Genomic DNA, 21,363 nt, shown 5'->3' with positions numbered 1-21,363 from the left:
TGCTCATTTGTTTTTGTGTCATCTAGGCTGCCTTGGTGACACAGCAGCAGAACTGAGTAGTTGCAGCAGAGACTATATGGTCTGCAAAGCTGAAAATATGTATAATCTAGCCTGTAGCAGACCCCTGATTTAGATTATCAAAGGACTTAGATTTTTTTTAAATAAATTTATTTATTTTATTTATTTATTTTTGTCTGTATTGGGTCTTCGTTGCTGCGTGCGGGCTTTTCTCTAGTTGGGGCGAGCGGGGTCCACTCTCCATTGTGGTGCGAGGGCTTCTCATTGCGGTGGCTTCTCTTGTTGCGGAGCATGGGCTCTAGGCGCGTGGGCTTCAGTAGTTGTGGCCGGTGGTCTCAGTAGTTGTGGCTCTTGGGCTCTAGAGCGCAGGCCCAGTAGTTGTGGCGCACAGGGTTAGTTGCTCCGTGGCATATGGGATCTTCCCGGACCAGGGCTCGAACCCGTGTACCCTGCATTGGCAGGCAGATTCTTAACCACTGTGCCACCAGGGAAGCCCAAAGCACTTAGATGTTTTTGAATCAGCATGTGGGGTTGGCTGCAGATTTACGTAACAGAATTCAAGGACATTTACAGAGGACATTAAAACTTTCCAAGTGTAAGAAATGGGGGAAATGGAGAAGCAATCAGTTTAAAAAGTAAATCAAGAGAAGCAGCTGAGAACGAGAGTGGGTGGGTCTGTGTCTGTCTCTGCCCCTGGGAGTCCCATCAGACTCCAGCTGTGACTTGACATCGCAGGATATGAGATGCTTTTGCGAGCTTGACATTGCACATATTTAGCAATAAGCAAGCAATGGGTTTGGGAAAAAGTACATTCACTTGCATTATCATATAAGTGATTTGTAGATTTAATTCTTCATCCTGTTAATGTGGATAATTTAGAACTGACTTCACAAATTCAACAAGCATTTAGTGAGCATATTGTGAGCATTATGTAGAAACTGCAAGAATCACCCTCTCCTAAGTGTGAGCAAACTAATAGGAAGACCCCAACAATGTATTCTGCTGTGTCTTGAGTTTGAGGTACATGGAGGATACCACAGGGAGGTAAGAGGAGAAAGGTCAACTCATGGATGGCCCTAAATCCCGGCTAGGGAGCTTCAACTTTAACCAGGAACCAGTAGGAAGCTTCCTTGATCAAGAAAGTGGCATATCCATACTTGGCTTTAATTAGGATGTTAATTGAGTGACAGCTTGTGGAGGGAGGGAGGGTGGATGAGAAGATAATGAGAAGGTGATTTCAATACCCTGGGTAGTCTGGTGTGGTTTGTAGTCATACAGAGATGACAAGGACTTCAAGTTAGCAGTATCCATGGAAATGGGAAGAGAGATCCAAGAATGCCGGTGAGGATAAAATCAACCGAGATTCAGCCACTTGACTAGGAAGGCTACTACATTTGGAGTTGAGGTGATTGGAAAGCTGGAAAAGAAATTACTAGAGATAGAGAAGCCAGGTAGAGAAGTAGACTTGAGGATCTAAAACAGTAAGTTCAGTTTGATATATAATGAATTGAAGATGCTATAAAAAATCCAGGGTAAAACAGAGAAATGCATCAGAAGGAGAGAGAGAGGGAGGGAGGGGGGAGATGAACATTAAAGAAACAACTATGGTAGAGTTGCCAGTAAAATACAGGATGCTTGGTTAAAATTGAATTTCAGATCAACAGAGAATAATGTTTTCGTATAAGAATGTCCCATGAAATATTTAGGACATATTTATACTAAAAATTTATTCATTGCTGATCTGAAATTCATATTTAACTGGGCATTCTATACTTTATTTACTAAATCTGGCAACGCTAGACTATGGGGATTTCTCATATTTATGGATGATCAGGAGAGAAGGAGATAGTGGAAGAGCCTAGGAATGGACAGATAGGTCCCAGGAAAGCTAGGATATTGTACTATCATGGCATCAAAGGGCAAAGTGGGATTCAGGAGGCCTGAGCAGAAAGGTCAAGGTCATTGCATTTGGCAACCTGGAAATCATTAGGCACCTTGGAGAAGGCAGATGAACGTCTGATTGGTTGGGTTAAGGAGTAAATGAGGGAAGGGAGGTGGAAATAATCAGTGTAGATCCTTTTAGGAAGTGTGATGAAGAAGAGGAGGAGAGAAATGGGTTGGTAAAGGGTAACAAAATAGAAGGCAGATTTGCAGGATTAGAGGCTGAAGCTTTTTCCAGCTTCAGAGAAGGAGATGAGGGAAGTAGCATGTTAAAGCTATAAGAGGAGTGATGGGGGATAAGGGATGGATCAAGCTGTGGATGATGCTGGCGGGGAGAATCCGGACAGAGAGATTAACCTTTGCATGGAGGATGCTCCTTCATCCTCCAAGTCATGAAGGAAGGAGGGGGAGATGGATAAAGATGTGGAGACTTTGAGAGTAGGGAAGAGGAAGGAACACTTTTTATTTCTTTTATTGCTGTCCAGCTGTGCTATTGAGAGTGCGTGTTATGGAGGAAGGGTTAGGGGAGCAGGAGGGGAAGACTCAGGCTTGAGATACTTCCCTTTTGCTGGTTGCACAGGACAGATATGATGAAACGCTCAAAAGTACATATAATTCATCCAAGCGGGAACCATTTATTTCCCTCACGTTGTATTTTCCTCCTGCTGTAGCGAGCCATATCGATTCATAACATAATTGTATTGCTCACTAGGGAAGGGAAAATGACAGAAACAGAATTGAACAGACTTGCTCTCCTCCATTTTGTTAAATTAGGAGATCCTGGCCATGAAATGATCGTGGTCATTTATCCACGTCACAGTCCTAGAAGTGGGCAGCAGGGGCTGCCAGTCCTAGAAGGCATTTTGGGAGACATGTGAATTTCCTAGTCTGTGATTTCCTGTCTCCACCGTGCAGATTGTGTCATGTGGGGTTAATGACTCTGCCATGTCACACCCAGCGTACCAGGGACTCACTGATATGTAGGCAGCACACACTGATCCCAACCACTCTCTAATCTCCAGAAGCTGAGGTCAAAAATGGCCAGGATATTCTGCAGTTAGGAGAGGGTGAGGCTGAGGAGCAAAGCAGCCTGCAGTCTTTTAGCTGCTTTTCCTCTCTGCTGGCAAGAGTAGGGATGCTGTTTGCAGCACAGGGAGGGGCCATTTGCAGAGCTGCAGAAGCCCGAGAAAGCTGAGAAAGAGGAAGAGCTATTTCAGGGAGGGGGGGTGGTGGTACTGTCTGCCTGGGGAAGCTCTTAGGCCCTCTACCTCCAGAGAACATTAACATTTCCAGCCCCTTCTCCACAGCCCTCTCTCTCTCCCTCCTCCTCGCCCCCAACACAAAGGCACAAATGAAATTCCTAAAAGTAGACTACTTCTGCCTAGTTATTTTTAGTATTTGCTGTTAGTATTTATCAAGCTTTTCAGTGTTAATATGTCCTCCCACCCATTTCTCTTCTTGCCTCTAGTTGTGGGGCTTGGGATGGAAGGAGCACATATCAGAAGCAGCTGGTGACCTCATAGAAGTATCTCCTAGAGAGAGGAGACTATGGACCTTTAAAATTAACATCCCTAGCCCCGACCTTGAAGAGAAGAAAGAAAGATCTGTACTCCATTAGCTTTGGAGAGCAACACAAGTGTTGGGAAAAATAAACCCATTAAAATGTGTAGGTGGTGTTTAGCTAGCTCAAGGGCCCCAGTTAAGGAGCTGGGTCAGGGAATCCACACATGCATGAAGTGTCATAATGCAAGCAAAAATGGGTAAGAGACCAGGTAAACAAGCAGAATGGCAGAGGAAAAGTATGCAAGAGGAGAGAAAAGTATAAAAATTCATGCAAAGAGTCTGGGATCTGAGGGAACTGAAGGACTGAAGTACCATTAGGTGGGGTGAGGATGAAAAGGCCAGAAGAAGAAAGCTTTATAGCACCATGGTAAGTTATGGCTTACTGCTGAAATACTGCTTGTTCCTACCTCAACTGCCTGTCCTGTCCCCTGGAGGCAGTCATGACCAGAACAGCCACATTGCTCTGGAGAGGAAATCCCAGGACAGGTTCTAACAGAAGGCTGTTGAACTGAAGCAAGACCCTTTGCCTGGTCACCAAGGTATTCATTTCTTAGGAAGCAGAATATAGCTGTTTCCTTTTGCAGCTTCAAAAAAAAAAAAATGTTTTGGCTGGATTTTTGTGTTCTTTGTAAAATTTTATTATCATTTTCAGTTTCCTAGAAACTGAAAAACATAATAAATGAAGTAAAAAAAATCAATACATGGGCTCAACAGTAGAATGGAGAGGACAGAGGAAAGGATCAGTGAACTTACAGATAAAATAACAGAAATTACCAACCCTAAAACCAGAAAATTGTTTAGCGAATGTACCATCATTCCTGGAAGGAGAGAAGGAGGACAAGGCTAAAAAGGTATTCAAAGAAACAAAGGCTGAACGTTTTCCAAATTTGGCAAAAGACACAGACCTATAGTGTCAAGAAGTTGAGTGAAATCCCAACAAGATTAACCCAAAGAGATCAACACAAAGACACATTATAGTCAAACTTCTGAAAAATAAAGGCAAGGAAAAGATCTTGAAAACAGCAAGAGAGAAATGAAACCTTATCTATAGGGGGAAAAAGTTATAATGATGGTGGATTTGTCATTAGAAACCATGGAGGCCAGAAGGAAGTGGGAGAATATTTTTCAAATGCTGAAAGAAAAGAGCTGTCAACCCAGAATTCTATATCCAGTAGAAATATCCTTCAGGAATTAAGAGGAAATTAAGACATTCTCAGTTGAAGGAAAACCTAGGAATTTGTCACCAGCAGGCTTATCTTAACAAAATAGCTAAAGAAAGTCTCTAAGCAAAAAGGAACTGATAAAAGTGGGAATCTTGGAACACTAGAAGGAAGAAAGAATAATACAAAAAATAAAAATAGGAGTAAATACTATAAACTTTCCTTTTCCTAAGTTTTCTAAATTATGTGTGATGATTGAAGCAAAAATTATAACACTGTCTGATATGACTTTCAATGTATGTAGAGGAGATATTTTTAAAAATTACTTTATAAATGTGGGAGAGTAAAAGGATGTAAAGGGAGGTAAGGAGTTTACTTGAACTGGTATAACATCAACAGTACACTGGTAAGTTACGTATATTTAATGTAGTGTGGAAAGCAACCATTAAATAAGCTATACAAAGAGATATACTGAAAAAACATTATAGATGGAATTCTGAAAAATGTTCAAGTGTCCACAATAATATTGGAAAATGAAAATAAAGAGAAAATAGAGAACAGAAAACAAAAAATAAAGTGGCAGACTTCAGCTCAAGCATATCATAATTACATTAAATGTAAGTAGTCTAAATATACAATTTATAAGATGGAGATTAACACAGTGGATTAAAAAAATGACTTAACTATATGCTATCTACAAGAAACTACCTTCAAATATAATAATATAGGAGGGTGAGAGTAAAAAGATGGAAAATGATATACCTTGCAAACATTAATCAAAAGAAAGCAGGAGTGGTTATATTAAAATCAGATAAAGAAGACTTCAGAGCAGGGCTTCCCTGGTGGTGCAGTGGTTAAAAACCTACCTGCCAATGCAGGGGACATGGGCTCGAGCCCTGGTCCGGGAAGATCCCACATGCCATGGAGCAACTAAGCCCGTGTGCCACAACTACTGAGCCTGCACTCTAGAGCCCGCGAGCCACAACTACTGAGCCCGTGTGCCACAACGCCTAGAGCCCGTGCTCCACAACAAGAGAAGCCACCACAATGAGAAGCCTGTGCACCGCAACTAAGAGTAGCCCCCACTCGCCACAACCAGAGAAAAGCTCACGCATAGCAACGAAGACCCAACGCAGCCAAAAATAAAATAAATAAAATAAAATAAATAAATTTATAAAAAGAAGAAGACTTCAGAGCAAAGAAAAAGACCAGGAACAGAGAGGGACATTACATAATGATAAAAGGGTCAGTCCACCAAAAAGATACAGCAAAGATACATATTTTGCATGCAACTCCTAAATATGTACCAAACAACAGAGCAAAATTTGTGAAACGAAACTGCAAAAACTACCAGAATAGACAAATCCACAATTAGAGTTGGAAACCTCAACAAACCTCTCTCAACAATTAATAGAACAACTAGACAGAAAACCAGCATCATAGAGAAGAACACAACACTACCAATCAACTAGATCTAATTTATATGTATAGAATCTCACCAACAACAGCAGAAAAGATGTTCTTTTCAAGCACCACAAAATATATGCCAAGATAGCCCATAAACCATAAAACAAACTTCAACAAATTAAAAAAAAATTAAAATCATGAAGAGTGTATTCTCTGACTACAGTGGAATCAAAATGGAAATCAATAACAGAAAGATGACAATCTCTAAACATTTGGAATTGAAAAAACAAACTTCTAAATAATCTGTGGGTCAAAGAGGAAGTCTCAAGGAAATTTAAAAAAATACATTGAAGTGAATGGAAATGAAAATACAGTATATCAAAATTTGTGAGACTCAGCTAAAGCAGTTCTGAGAGGAAAATTTATAGCACTAAAATATTTGCATTAGAAAAGAGGAAAGTCTCAAATCAATAATCTAAGCTCCCATCTCCAGAAACTAGTTTTTCAAGAAACTAGGAAAAAAGAAGAGATGATGAACCCAAAGCAGGCAAAAAGAAGAACATAATAAAGAAAAGATCAGAAATCAATAAAACTGAAAAGAGAAAAATAATAGAGAAAATAGGTCAAACAAAAAACTGCTTCCTTGTAAAGATCAACAAAATTGATAAACCTCCAGCACACTGACAAAGAAAAAGAAGACACAAATTACCAATATCTGGAATCAAAAAGGAGACATGACTACAGACCTCCTGATGTCAAAAGAATATTAAAGGAATATTTACAAATAAATCTACACATAAAAGTTTCACAACTTAGGTGAAATGGACCAATTTCCTGAAAAGCACCAACAACCACAACTCACACAGTGTAAGGTAGATAATTTGAAGGGTCTTATAACTAAGGAAATTGAATTAGTTTAGAAACTCCCCAAACAGAAAATTCCAGGCCCAGAGGGTTTCACTGGAAAATTCTACCAAATATTTAAAGAAGAGTTAATGTTAATCCTATAAATCTCTTCCAGAAAATATAAGGAGGGAACACTCCCCAATTCATTATATGAAGCAATTCTGATACCTAAACTGGAAAAAGACAGTACAACATAAGAAAAGTAGAGACTAATGACTCTCATGAAGATAGATGCAAAATTCCTTAACAAATATTAGCAAATAGCATTCAGCAGTTAATAAAAATAATTATATACCATGATCAAGTGATGTTTATTCTAGGAATGCAAAGATCATTCAATATGAAAAGCAGTCAGTATAATCAACCATATAAACAGTCTAAAGAAAAAGTATCAGAGTTATACTAATTGAAGCAGAAAAATTGTTTGACAAAATTCAACACCCATTCATGATTTAAAAAAAAAGAAAAGAAAAACTCTCAGAAAAATAGGAATAGAGGGGAACGTCCTAAAATTGATTTTTAAACTTAACGGTAAAAAACTAAATCCTTTCCTCATAAGATCAGGAGCAGGCAAAGGATGCCCTCTTTCACAACTCCTATTCAACATAGAACTGGAAGTTCTACACAGTGCAATAAAGTAAGAAGACAAAATAAAAGGCAGATCAGAAAGGAAGAAAGAAAACTGTTCATCATTCATATTTTTCTTCTCTGGGATGATGTGTCAGATCTGTTGCTCATTTTTCTATTGTGTTGTCCTTTTCTTACTGATTTGTAACATTTCTTTATATAATCTGAATACTGGTCTTTTGTTGATTTCACAGGTTGCAAACTTGGCTCAGATATTGGTATGTCTTCTTTCTTTATTGTTACCTTGCCATAAACAGAAGAACTTAATGGTAGAGTAGGCAAATTTATCAATCTTTCCATTCGTGATTAGCACTTTTGAACTTAGCCTTAAGAACTCTTCCCATTTGGAGGTCAGAAAGATGTTATCCTATATTTTCTTCTACAAGTTTTAACATTTTGCTTTTTCAGCTAAATCCTTAATCCCTCTGGAATTGATCTTTAGGTATGGCTCCTCCTTGACTTTTGGCTCAGTAAATTATTCCAACCTCTGTGAGAGCTCTGTTATCTTTCAGTTCCAACTTCCCTGCCATGCTGGTTCTGATGCTCTGTCTCTAAAAATTGTGTGGCTTTTTCTTTTCTTTTGGTATGCCTTATAATTTTTTCTTGATAGCCAGACATGATGTACCGGGTAAAAGGAACTGCTGTAAATAGATCTTCAGGAATGTGGTAGCGAGTTTTCAGGGAAAAGAAGCGTTCTATGCACCCTACAATTAGGTCTCAGTCTTTTGGTGAGCCTGTGCCTTTGGACTGCCAAGTTCACAAGCGTTTCTCAGTTTTTTTCTCCTCACTTAGGTGGGACAGGATGGCTAGAGTGGGCTGCAGTTGAGCAGTTCCCTTCTCCCACAGTGGAAGCCTAGAGGAGTCTAGAGCTGAGTATTTCCCTTCCCCAGGTCAGTTAGGCTCTGAGGATCTTCTAGCAGGTTAGGCTCTGGTTAACTAGTTTCCCCTGAAGGCAAGAACAGAGTGTTATGACATATTTCGAAAATGTTCATTTTCCCCTCCCCCTTCCAGAAGCCTGAGGGGATTTTTCTCTGGTATTTACTGTGGATATCTGGTAGAGCTCCTGGAAGTAAATCTCGCAGTATTTTGAGGACGCCCCCACAATGACTGTGCCCCCCTGGAGTGTTTAACTCTCAGAGTTGTCCCCAGGGAGACCCCAGCAGTTGGTCAATTACAGTTCACATTTTCCTGTCCTGGCACTGCTTCCTGCAGCTCTTTCTGTTGGCAAGTCTCTGCTCAGTTTCAGGCATAAGAACAGGAAAGGCAAAGAGCAAAAAGCAAATGCCAGAGCCCTTTAAAAGAGCTTTTCCAGGAACTCTACCTAGTACCTCCAGCTTACATCTCCAGGGGCCCAAACTGTTCCACCTGCCCATCCTTAGCTGTAGTTTAAACAGGGCAAATTGCTGCCCTGAGCAAAATCAAGGTTCAGTTAGGACAAAGGGTAGACTGGGTGCTGGATAGTTGATCAGCAGTGTCTGCCCCACTCTCTAAGCTCCTGCCAGGATTGCCTATCCCCCTAGCAGGGTTGTTTGGATAACAAAATGGAAGATCACATGCAAGAGCATTTCATACATTATAAAATGTGTTTCGTAAACAAAGTGAAAACATTCTGAACTATTTTCTCAGAGAGCAAACCTAATGTTAATAGAAAGTCTTACTAAATGCAAAGACTTGGGTAATCAATATCTCTCTCTTTTTTTTTTTTATGTTATAACATAAAACAGGCTTTAATAAATTTAAAATGATTAAAATAAACAAGTATGTTCTCTGACCATAATGGAATTAAATTAGAAATCAATAACAGAAAGTAATTTGGGAAACTCACAATATGTGAAAATTAAATAACATAATCCTAAATAATCAATAGATCAAAGTATAAATAAAAATGAAAATTTTAAAATATCTTGATATGAATGAAAATGGAGATACCGCTAAGGCAGTGTCTGTAGGAAAATATATAGCTATAAATGTCTATATGAAAAAAGAACAGATCTCAAATCAATAACCTAACCTTCCATCCTAAGATACTGGAGGAAAAAAGCAAACTAAAACTGAAGCAGGAAGAAGGAAGGAAATAATAAATATTAGAGCAGAAATTAAAGAAATCAGGAAGACGGAAACAATAGAGAAAAATCAATAAAACCGAAAGTTGGTTATTTGAAAAGATCAACAAAATTAACAAAAATTGACAAAGAAAAATAGAATATTCAAATTGCTAAAATCAGAATGAAAGAGTGGATATTACTACCAACCGTACGTAAATAAAAAGGATTATAAAGAAAAACTATGAACAATTGTATGCCGATATATTAGATAACTTATATGAAATGGGCAAGTTCTTAGAAAGACACAGACTGCTGAAAATGACTCAAGAGAAAATTTTAAAATTTGAATAGACCCATATCAAATAAAGAGATTAAATTAGTAATCAAAAAACTACCCACAAAGAAAAGCTAAAGCCCAGATAGTTTCACTGGTCAATTCTACCAAACATTTAAGAAAGAATTTATACCAATTCTTCACAAACTCTTCCAAAAAATACAACAGAATGCTTTCCAACTCATTCTGTGAGGCCAGCATTACCCTGATACCAAAATCAAACAAAGACATTGCAAGAACAGAAAACTACAGACCAAATTCCTTTGTGAATATCAATGCAAAAATGCACCCTCAACAAAATGCTAGCAAACCAAATCTAGCAACATATAAAAAGAATTACACACCATGACCAGGTAGGATTTATCTGAGGAATGCAAGGTTGGTTTAACACCTGGAAGTCAATTAATGTAATACACAATGTCAATAGAATAAAAAACAAAACCCACATGATTATCTCAATAGATGCAGAAAAAGTTTTTGACAAGATCCAACACCCTTTCTTTTCTTTCTTATTTTTTAATAAATTTATTTATTTTATTTTATTTATTTTATTTTTGGCTGTGTTGGGTCTTTGTTGCTGCACGCAGGCTTTTCTCTGGTTGCAGCGAGCAGGGGCTACTCTTCGTTGCAGTGCACAGGCTTCTCATTGCGGTGGCTTCTCTTGTGGAGCACAGGCTATATGCATGTGGGCTTCAGTAGTTGTGGCACACGGGCTCTAGAGTGCAGGTTCAGTAGTTGTGGCGCACAGGCTTAGTTGCTCTGCAGCATGTGGGATCTTCCTGGACCAGGGCTCAAACCCATGTCCCCTGCATTGGCAGGTGGATTCTTAACCACTGTGCCATCAGGGAAGCCCCAACACCCTTTCTTTTTTTTTTTTTTTTTTCAAACATCTTTATTGAAGTATAATTGCTTCACAATGGTGTGTTAGTTTCTGCTTTATAACAAAGTGAATCAGCTACACATATACACATGTTCCCATATCTCCTCCCTCCCGCATCTCCCTCCCTCCCACCCCCCCAGGCGGTCACAAAGCACCGAGCTGATCTCCCTGTGCTATGTGGCTGCTTCCCACTAGCTATCTACTTTACATTTGGTAGTGTATATATGTCCATGACACTCTCTCACCCTGTCACATCTCACCCCTCCCCCTCCCCATATCCTCAAGTCCATTCTTTAGTAGGTCTGTGTCTTTATTCCCACCTTGCCACTAGGTTTTCATGACCTTTTTTTTTTTTTTCCTTAGATTCCATATATATGTGTTAGCATACTGTATTTGTTTTTCTCTTTCTGACTTACTTCACTCTGTATGACAGACTCTAACTCCATCCACCTCATTACAAATACCTCCATTTCATTTCTTTTTATGGCTGAGTAATATTCCATTGTATATATGTGCCACATCTTCTTTATCCATACATCCGATGATGGACACTTAGGTTGCTTCCATGTCCTGGCTATTGTAAATAGAGCTGCAATGAACATTTTGGTACATGACTCTTTTTGAATTATGGTTTTCTCAGGGTATATGCCCAGTAGTGGGATGGCTGGGTCGTATGGTAGTTCTATTTTTAGTTTTTTAAGGAACCTCCATACTGTTCTCCATAGTGGCTGTATCAATTTACATTCCCACCAACAGTGCAAGAGGGTTCCCTTTTCTCCACACCCTCTCCAGCATTTATTGTTTGTAGATTTTTTGATGATGGCCATTCTGACCGGTGTGAGATGATACCTCATTGTAGTTTTGATTTGCATTTCTCTAATGATTAATGATGTTGAGCATTCTTTCATGTGTCTGTTGGCCATCTGTATATCTTCTTTGGAGAAATGTCTGTTTAGGTCTTCTGCCCATTTTTGGATTGGGTTGTTTGTTTTTTTGTTATTGAGCTGCATGAGCTGCTTGTAAATCTTGGAGATTAATCCTTTGTCAGTTGCTTCATTTGCAAATATTTTCTCCCATTCTGAGGGTTGTCTTTTTGTCTTGTTTATGGTTTCCTTTGCTGTGCAAAAGCTTTTAAGTTTCATTAGGTCCCATTTGTTTATTTGTGTTTTTATTTCCATTTCTCTAGGAGCTGGGTCATAAAGGATCTTGCTGTGATGTATGTCATAGAGTGTTCTGCCTATGTTTTCCTCTAAGAGTTTGATAGTGTCTGGCTTTACACTTAGGTCTTTAATCCATTTTGGTTTATTTTTCTGTATGGTGTCAGGGAGTGTTCTAATTTCATACTTTTACATGTACCTGTCCAATTTTCCCAGCACCACTTATTGAAGAGGCTGTCTTTTCTCCACTGTATATGCTTGCCTCCTTTATATATGTGTGGGTTTATCTCTGGGCTTTCCATCCTGTTCCATTGATCTATATTTCTGTTTTTGTGCCAGTACCAAACTGTCTTGATTGCTGTAGCTTTGTAATATAGTCTGAAGTCAGGGAGCCTGATTCCTCCAGCTCCACTTTTCGTTCTCAATATTGCTTTGGCTATTCGGGGTCTTTTGTGTCTCCATACAAATTGTGAAATTTTTTGTTCTAGTTCTGTGAAAAATGCCAGTGGTAGTTTGATAGGGATTGCACTGAATCTGTAGATTGCTTTGGGTAGTAGAGTCATTTTCACAATGTTGATTCTTCCAATCCAAGAACATGGTATATCTCTCCATCTATTTGTATCATCTTTAATTTCTTTCATCAGTGTCCTATAATTTTCTGCATACAGGTCTTTTGTCTCCTTAGGTAGGTTTATTCCTAGATATTTTATTCTTTTTGTTGCAATGGTAAATGGGAGTGTTTTCTTAATTTCACTTTCGGATTTTTCATCATTAGTATATAGGAATGCAAGAGATTTCTGTGCATTAATTTTGTATCCTGCTACTTTACCAGATTCATTGATTAGCTCTAGTAGTTTTCTGGTAGCAGTTTTAGGATTCTCTATGTATAGTATCATGTCATCTGCAAACAGTGACAGCTTTACTTCTTCTTTTCCGATTTGGATTCCTTTTATTTCTTTGTCTTCTCTGATTGCTGTGGCTAACACTTCCAAAACTATGTTGAATAATAGTGGTGAGAGTGGGCAACCTTGTCTTGTTCCTGATCTTAGTGGAAATGGTTTCAGTTTTTCACCATTGAGGACGATGTTGGCTGTGGGTTTGTCATATATGGCCTTCATTCTGTTGAGGAAAGTTCCCTCTATGCCTACTTTCTGCAGGGCTTTTATCATAAATGGGTGTTGAATTTTGTCAAAAGCTTTCTCTGCATCTATTGATATGATCATATGGTTTTTCTCCTTCAATTTGTTAATATGATGTATCACATTGATTGATTTGCGTATATTGAAGAATCCTTGCATTCCTGGGATAAACCCCACTTGATCATGGTGTATGATCCTTTTAATGTGCTGTTGGATTCTGTTTGCTAGTTTTTTGTTGAGGATTTTTGCATCTATGTTCATCAGTGATATTGGCCTGTAGTTTTCTTTCTTTGTGACATCTTTGTCTGGTTTTGGTATCAGGGTGATGGTGGCCTCGTAGAATGAGTTGGGGAGTGTTCCTCCCTCTGCAATATTTTGGAAGAGTTTGAGAAGGATAGGTGTTAGCTATTCTCTAAATGTTTGATAGAATTCGCCTGTGAAGCCATCTGGTCCTGGGCTTTTATTTGTTGGAAGATTTTTAATCACAGTTTCAATTTCAGTGCTTGTGATTGGTCTGTTCATATTTTCTATTTCTTCCTGGTTCAGTCTCGGTAGGTTGTGCATTTCTAAGAATCTGTCCATTTCTTCCAGGTTGTCCATTTTATTGGCATAGAGTTGCTCGTAGTAATCTCTCATGATCTTTTGTATTTCTGCAGTGTCAGTGGTTACGTCTCCTTTTTCATTTCTAATTCTATTGATTTGAGTCTTCTCCCTTTTTCTCTTGATGAGTCTGGCTAATGGTTTATCAATTTTGTTTATCTTCTCGAAGAACCAGCTTTTAGTTTTATTGATTTTTGCTATTGTTTCCTTCATTTCTTTTTCATTTATTTCTGATCTGATCTTTATGATTTCTTTCCTTCTGCTAGCTTTGGGGTTGTTTTGCTCTTCTTTCTCTAATTGCTTTAGGTGCAAGGTTAGGTTGTTTATTCGAGATGTTTCCTGTTTCTTGATGTAGGCTTGTATTGCTATAAACTTCCCTCTTAACACTGCTTTTGCTGCATCCCATAGGTTTTGGGTCATTGTGTCTCCATTGTCATTTGTTTCTAGGTATTTTTTGATTTCCCCTTTGATTTCTTCAGTGATCACTTCGTTATTAAGTAGTGTATTGTGTAGCCTCCATGTGTTTGTGTTTTTTACAGATCTTTTCCTGTAATTGATATCTAGTCTCATAGCGTTGTGGTCAGAAAAGATACTTGATACGATTTCAATTTTCTTAACTTTACCAAGGCTTGATTTGTGACCCAAGATATGATCTATCCTGGAGAATGTTCCATGAGCACTTGAGAAAAATGTGTATTCTGTTGTTTTTGGGTGGAATGTCCTATAAATATCAATTAAGTCCATCTTGTTTAATGTATCATTTAAAGCTTGTGTTTCTTTATTTATTTTCATTTTGGATGATCTGTCCACTGGTGAAAGTGGGGTGTTAAAGTCCCCTACTATGATTGTGTTACTGTCGATTTCCCCTTTTATGGCTGTTAGTATTTGCCTTATGTATTGAGGTGCTCCTATGTTGGGTGCATAAATATTTACAATTGTTATATCTTCCTCTTGGATCGATCCCTTGATCATTATATATATATATAGTGTCCTTCTTTGTCTCTTGTAATAGTCTTTATTTTAAAGTCTATTTTGTCTGATATGAGAATTGCTACTCCAGCTTTCTTTTGATTTCCATTTGCATGGAATATCTTTTTCCATCCCCTCACTTTCAGTCTGTAAGTGTCTCTAGGTCTGAAGTGGGTCTCTTGTAGACAGCATATATATGGGTCTTGCTTTTGTATCCATTCAGCCAGTCTGTGTCTTTTGGTGGGAGCATTTAATCCATTTACATTTAAGGTAATTATTGATATGTATGTTCCTATTCCCATTTTCTTAAATATTTTGGGTTTGTTATTGTAGGTGTTTTCCTTCTCTTGTGTTTCTTGCCTAGAGAAGTTCCTTTAGCATTTGTTGTAAAGCTGGTTTGGTGGTGCTGAACTCTCTCAGCTTTTGCTTGTCTGTAAAGGTTTTAATTTCTCCATCAAATCTGAATGAGATCCTTGCTGGGTAGAGTAACCTTGGTTGTAGGTTTTTCTCCTTCATGACTTTAAGTATATCCTGCCACTCCCTTCTGGCTTGCAGAGTTTTTGCTGAAAGATCAGCTGTTAACCTTATGGGGATTCCCTTGTGTGTTATTTGTTGTTTTTCCCTTACTGCTTTTAATATGTTTTCTTTATATTTAATTTTTGATAGTTTGATTAATATGTGTCTTGGCGTGTTTCCCCTTGGATTTATCCTGTATGGGACTCTCTGTGCTTCCAGGACTTGATTAACTATTTCCTTTCCCATATTAGGGAAGTTTTCAACTATAATCTCTTCAAATATTTTCTCACTCCCTTTCTTTTTCTCTTCTTCTTCTGGGACCCCTATAATTCGAATGTTGGTGCACTTAATGTTGTCCCAGAGGTCTCTGAGACTGTCCTCAGTTCTTTTCATTCTTTTTTCTTTATTCTGTTCCACAGCAGTGAATTCCACCATTCTGTCTTCCAGGTCACTTATGCGTTCTTCTGCCTCAGTTATTCTGCTATTGATCCCGTCTAGAGTATTTTTAATTTCATTTATTGTGTTTTTCATCATTGCTTGGTTCCTCTTTAGTTCTTCTACATCCTTGTTAAATGTTTCTTGCATTTTCTCTATTCTATTTCCAAGATTTTGGATCATCTTTACTATCGTTATTCTGAATTCTTTTTCAGGTAGACTGCCTATTTCCTCTTCATTTGTTAGGTCTGGTGTGTTTTGACCCTGCTCCTTCACCTGCTGTGTGGTTTTTTGTCTTCTCATTTTGCTTATCTTACTGTGTTTGGGGTCTCCTTTTCACAGGCTGCAGGTTCGTAGTTCCCGTTGTTTTTGGTATCTGTCCCCAGTGGCTAAGGTTGGTTCAGTGGGTTGTGTAGACTTCCTGGTGGAGGGGACTAGTGCCTGTGTTCTGGTGGATGAGGTTGGATCTTGTCTTTCTGGTGGGCACGTCCACATCTGGTGGTGTGCTTTGGGGAGTCTGTGGCCTTATTATGTTTTTAGGCAACCTCTCTGCTAATGGATGGGGCTGTGTTCCTGTCTTGCTAGTTGTTTGGCATAGGTTGTCCAGCTCTGTAGCTTGCTGGTCGTTGAGTGAAGCTGGGTCTTGATGTTGAGATGGAGATCTCTGAGAGATTTTCGCTGTTTGGTATTACGTGGAGCTGGGAGGTCTCTTGTGGACCAGTGTCCTGAAGTTGGCTCTCCCACCTCAGAGGCACAGCCCTGATGCCTGGCTGGAGCACCAAGAGCCTTTCATCCACACAACTCAGAATAAAAGGGAGAAAAAAATAGAAAGAAAGAAAGAAAGAGGATAAAATAAAATAAAATAAAGCTATTATAATAAAAAATAAGAAAAAAAATTTTTCAGAATAAATGTATTCAGAAAAAAAATTTTTTTTTAATTTTTAAAAATAGATTTATTAATTTTTATAGTAAAAAATAAGAAAAAAATTAAGAAAAAATTTATTAAGAAAAAAATTTTTAAGTTTTTAAAATAAAAAATATGAAAAAACTTATTAAAAAATTTTTTTAATTTATAAAAATAGAAAATAAGGAAAAAATTATTAAGAAAACATTTATTAGGAAAAAAAAATTTTTAAGTAAAAAAAAAAAAAAAAAAAAACACGGGCAGACCTAACCCTAGGACTAATGGTGAAAGCAAAGCTATACAGACAAAATCTCACCCAGAAGCATACACATATACACTCACAAAAAAAGGAAAAGGGGAAAAATTAATATATCCTGCTCCCAAAGTCCACCTCTTGAATTTGGGATGATTCGTTGTCTATTTAGGTATTCAACAGATGCAGGCACATCAAGTTGTTTGTGGAGCTTTAATCCGCTGCTTCTGAGGCTGCTGGGAGAGATTTCCCTTTCTCTTCTCTGTTCGCACAGCTCCTGGAGATCAGCTTTGGATTTGGACCCGCCTCTGCGTGTAGGTCGCCTGAGGGCGTCTGTTCCCCGCCCAGACAGACCGGGGTTAAAGGAGCAGCTGCTTCGCGGGCTCTGGCTCACCCAGGCCGCGGGGAGGGAGGGGTACAGAGGAGGCGGGGCGAGCCTGCGGCAGCAGAGGCCGGCGTGACGTTGCAGCAGCCTGAGGCGCGCCGTGCGTTCTCCCGGCGAAGTTGTCCCTGGATCACGGCGGGACCCTGGCAGTGGCGAGCTGCTCAGGCTCCCGGGAGGGGCGGTGTGGAGAGTGACCTGTGCTTGCACACAGGCTTCTTGGTGGCGGCAGCAGCAGCCTTAGCGTCTCCTGCCCGTCTCTGGGGTCCGTGCTGATAACCGCGGCTCGTGCCCGTCTCTGGGGTCCGCGCTGTTAGCCGCGGCTCGTGCCCGCCTCTGGGGTCCGCGCTGATAGCCGCGGCTCGCGCCTGTCTCTGGAGTTCGTTTAGGCAGCGCTCTGAATCCCCTCTCCTTGCGCGCCGGGAAACAAAGAGGCAAGAAATAGTCTCTTGCCTCTTCGGCAGCTGCAGACTTTTTCCCGGACTCCCTCCCGGCTAGCACCGAAGCCCGAGCCTCAGCTCCCAGTCCCCGCCCGCCCCAGCAGGTGAGCAGACAAGCCTCTCGGGCTGGTGAGCGCTGCTCGGTGCCGAGCCTCTGTGCGGGAATCTCTCCGTTTTTCCCTCTGCGCCCCTGTTGCTGTGGGATCCGCACTGATAGCCGCGGCTTGCGCCCGTCTCTGGAGTTCGTTTAGGCGGCGCTCTGAATCACCTCTCCTTGCGCGCCGCAAAACAGAGAGGCAAGAAAAAGTCTCTTGCCTCTTCGGCAGCTGCAGACTTTTTCCCGGACTCCCTCCCGGCTAGCACCAAATCCCGAGCCTCAGCTCCCAGTCCCCGCCCGCCCCGGCGGGTGAGCAGACAAGCCTCTCGGGCTGGTGAGTGCTGCTCGGCGCCGCTCCTCTGTGGGGGAATCTCTCCGCTTTGCCCTCTGCACCCCTGTGGCTGCGCTCTCCTCCGTGGCTCCGAAGCTTCCCCCCTCTGCCACCAGCAGTCTCTGCCCACGAAGGGGCTTCCTAGTGTGTGGAAACCTTTCCTCCTTCACAGCTCCCTCCCACTGGTGCAGGTCCCATCCCTATTCTTTTGTCTCTGTTATTTCTTCTTTCTTTTGCCCTACCCAAGTACGTGGGGAGTTTCTTGCCTTTTGGGAGGTCTGACGTCTTCTGCCAGCGTTCAGTGGGTGTTCTGTAGGAGCAGTTCCACGTGTAGATGTATTTCTACTGTATCTGTGGGAAGGAAGGCAATCTCCGCGTCTTACTCGTCCGCCATCTTGTTGAATCTCCCTCTTGGGTAATCAATATCTCTTAAACCTCAGCTCATTCTCTTTCAGACATCTTTAGATAGCCCAAGATCCAGTATTTTCATAGATACACATCCTCAAACACCAGTCTTCAGATGCAGATTATTGCCAAACATTGTTGTAGTGGACATTTGTTGATTTCCTCCAATATTCCTTTCCTCCTTTTCTCTTCCTCTTAGTAATCTGAATGCCTTTCCATGTGATTTTTCTTTGGAGTGTCCTACCCTCTCCTCTAAGGATAAGGCTAGATTAGTTGAAAGTCATTCAGCAAAGTATCGTGACTGATTAAGCGATGGGCAGTCAGAATGACTTCAGAGCTTGAGGCTGGCAGCATGCTAACACTACACTCTTGGAAGATGGATGTGTGGTCTTAAACTGCTGAAGCTATTTTTTTGCACCATGAGGAAAGGCAGCCACAAGATGAAATCAATCTACAGAGAATGCCATGCTAAGAGAATTGCAGAGAGTCAAGTGATATACATAGTGAACCTCTGTTTTCCAAAAACCAACCCTACATCCAGGTTTTTCTTCCCCAGCTCAATGAACCAAAATATTTCCATGTCTTGTTATTTATTTGTTTAAGTGAGTTTGAGTTGGGTTTTCTGTTATCTGTAGCCAAAAGATTCCTGAATGATAGTTTCCACATATATTCCAGGAAAATATTATATGTATTATTTTAATGTTTATTATTTTAAATAATGTATATATTTTAAATAATATATTACTTAGTGTATTATATGTTTATGTTTATATATACACACATATGTATATATATATATATTTATAAGTATAATATATATATATATATATATAAATATATATTCTGAAATTTATAGTCCTTCCAGGATTAAGGCCATAAGGCCTGAATATTGCTAAGAACGCTTGTAATACATTTCCTGCATGGCATCTGTCTAAAGGATTTTAGACTTTGACATGCCAGGACCTGAGTCTTGCTCTCTTAGGGACTGTATTTATCGCCCCTGCTGTACAAGACTCAGCCCTGAGTACTTTGAGCCAAAGACCAATTAGGCTGAGATATGTCAGTGTTCTTGTAGGTGTGTTTCCTGTTTCCTGTTTGCAAAGGCAACTACAGAAGAAATAAAAGTAACGGCCTTACATAAACCGCTTACTGAGCTGTCAGGTGTTCAAGTAAGTTATTCATTAATTATGAGTGATCTCAGTCACAGGGCCAGAGAACTGCGGGTGATAAAATCTGTCGTGATAACTGCAGAGGGCTCTGAGATCCGAGGCGCTGCGTGACTGCATATCGTGAGTTACTTTCTTAACCTCTCAAATGCCTGGGTTTTAAATTGTGTAAATTATGATTCAGAATGCAAAGATGTTGCATCCTAGTTAAGTTGTTGTGTGTTTATATGTTTTTGGTATTTGGTAAATAGAAAATGGTAATTTATATCTGCCATGAAAACTTTGTTGTGAAGTATACATTTCCATTTTTAACTGTAGATGAATTTGTATGTTACCAAAAAGAAAAACTATGCCACCATTGTACTTTTGTAAAAATTATTTTCTCTTCTGTGGTGCCTCTGATTAAATAGAAACCTAGAGAAATTTACTTTAAAAGAAGTAGGAGAAGTTATAAAGAAGTAAAAACCTGACTTGCTTCCTGGAAAAAAAGGCAATAACTATGTGCCCCTCCTTACTTTCCAAATCTACTCATTTGGCATGGAAAATTGAAGAGGATATTGTGCAGCAAATAGATGGAATGTTTTCTAATTCAGAAAAGATTCTTTTGAAATTCTAATGAGGGCAGCAGCACCCGCAGTAGTGAATTTACTGTTAAGATAGGAACATTATTACTTTCCTACTTTGTTGATGTGGGTCTCAAAAGCCATTTCATTGAATGTTTAGGAAATTGGCTTTTCAGGAAGGGAAATCTGCTGATTTATGAATTTCTTGGAAATTTTTCAAAATATGCTAATGGCCCCAGATGAGAGCCAGCCAAGATTTGTAGGCAAGATAATATCGCTTAAGCCCTGGTAATACCTTTTGTGACTGTTTGTAAACAAGGCATGAATATTTACTTGGCCAAATAGTTTTATATGAGGAAAAAATGGCAAAAATATTAAAGTAAATTGGGCCAGAACAAAACTTTGGTTTGTATTTTGCTGATATTGGAGGGAAGGGAGATAAGTCAATATAAAATGAAACTTAAATGTACTTAGCTCTTTTTCATCCCACTTCCTTCATCCCCATTAAGTCTCTATGGTTTAATCATTAGATGAGCAACATGGCTCATCTGGATGTAATGTGAAGGTGAAAGTGAAAAGCCTTTATTCCAAATTGGATAGGCCAGTTCTTTTAATGAGATTTATAGGACAGTAATAAAATATTTGAAGTCAAGCTAACCAAAATCTTTTTTTTTCCTCATGACATTGATAACTAAGCCTCAACCCCAATGCGTTTCTCCTGGAGCCCAAGAAAGAATTGTGCATTTAAGTTGGCAGTGATCAGGCAGCTTGAGATATTTTGAAGTACTTATGGATCTCAACCCTAAACATGATAGTAGCCATTGCATTAGTTCCTTGGATCTTTCTGATATCAAACTAAAGGATAATAGAAAAATATGCATTCTTGTCCCCAAAGACAGTAAAGCATGAGTATGATCCAACATAAGAACCCTTCCCCTTGACGTGAAGGTGTAGAGAATCAGTATGTCTGCTGTTGGCTTCTGGTTGTTTCTGCCCCTCCTCAAGCATCCAAGTTTCTCTTCTGTGTCTGTGATCTCAGGGACAGGTGATTCCTCACTGCAGATTCCCTTCTTGAGTGAGCCCCAAATATACTCTACTTCATCTCTGCTTTATGCAGAGCAAGGA

General features: G+C 39.6%; 1 protein-coding gene across 11 annotated transcripts in view; it reads left to right on the top strand.

The window, feature by feature from the left end:
• Positions 1 to 21,363, top strand: part of NCALD (neurocalcin delta) — a 443,801-nt gene that overhangs the window by 248,774 nt on the left and 173,664 nt on the right. Inside the window, exon 5 of one of the 11 annotated variants that reach the window (XM_068525735.1) lies at positions 19,711 to 19,798. The exons of 9 other annotated variants lie outside the window; for them this stretch is intronic. The gene's annotated coding sequence lies outside the window, so the exon portion shown is untranslated. Of the gene's footprint in view, positions 1 to 19,710; positions 19,799 to 21,363 lie in introns of those variants that run through there. One more of the 11 variants, XM_068525740.1, reaches the window with a different exon arrangement.

This window comes from Eschrichtius robustus, chromosome 17 (genome assembly GCF_028021215.1).
Source record: "Eschrichtius robustus isolate mEscRob2 chromosome 17, mEscRob2.pri, whole genome shotgun sequence".
NCBI classification, from domain to species: Eukaryota; Metazoa; Chordata; class Mammalia; order Artiodactyla; family Eschrichtiidae; genus Eschrichtius; species Eschrichtius robustus.
This window is presented reverse-complemented; position numbering and strand designations above follow the sequence as displayed.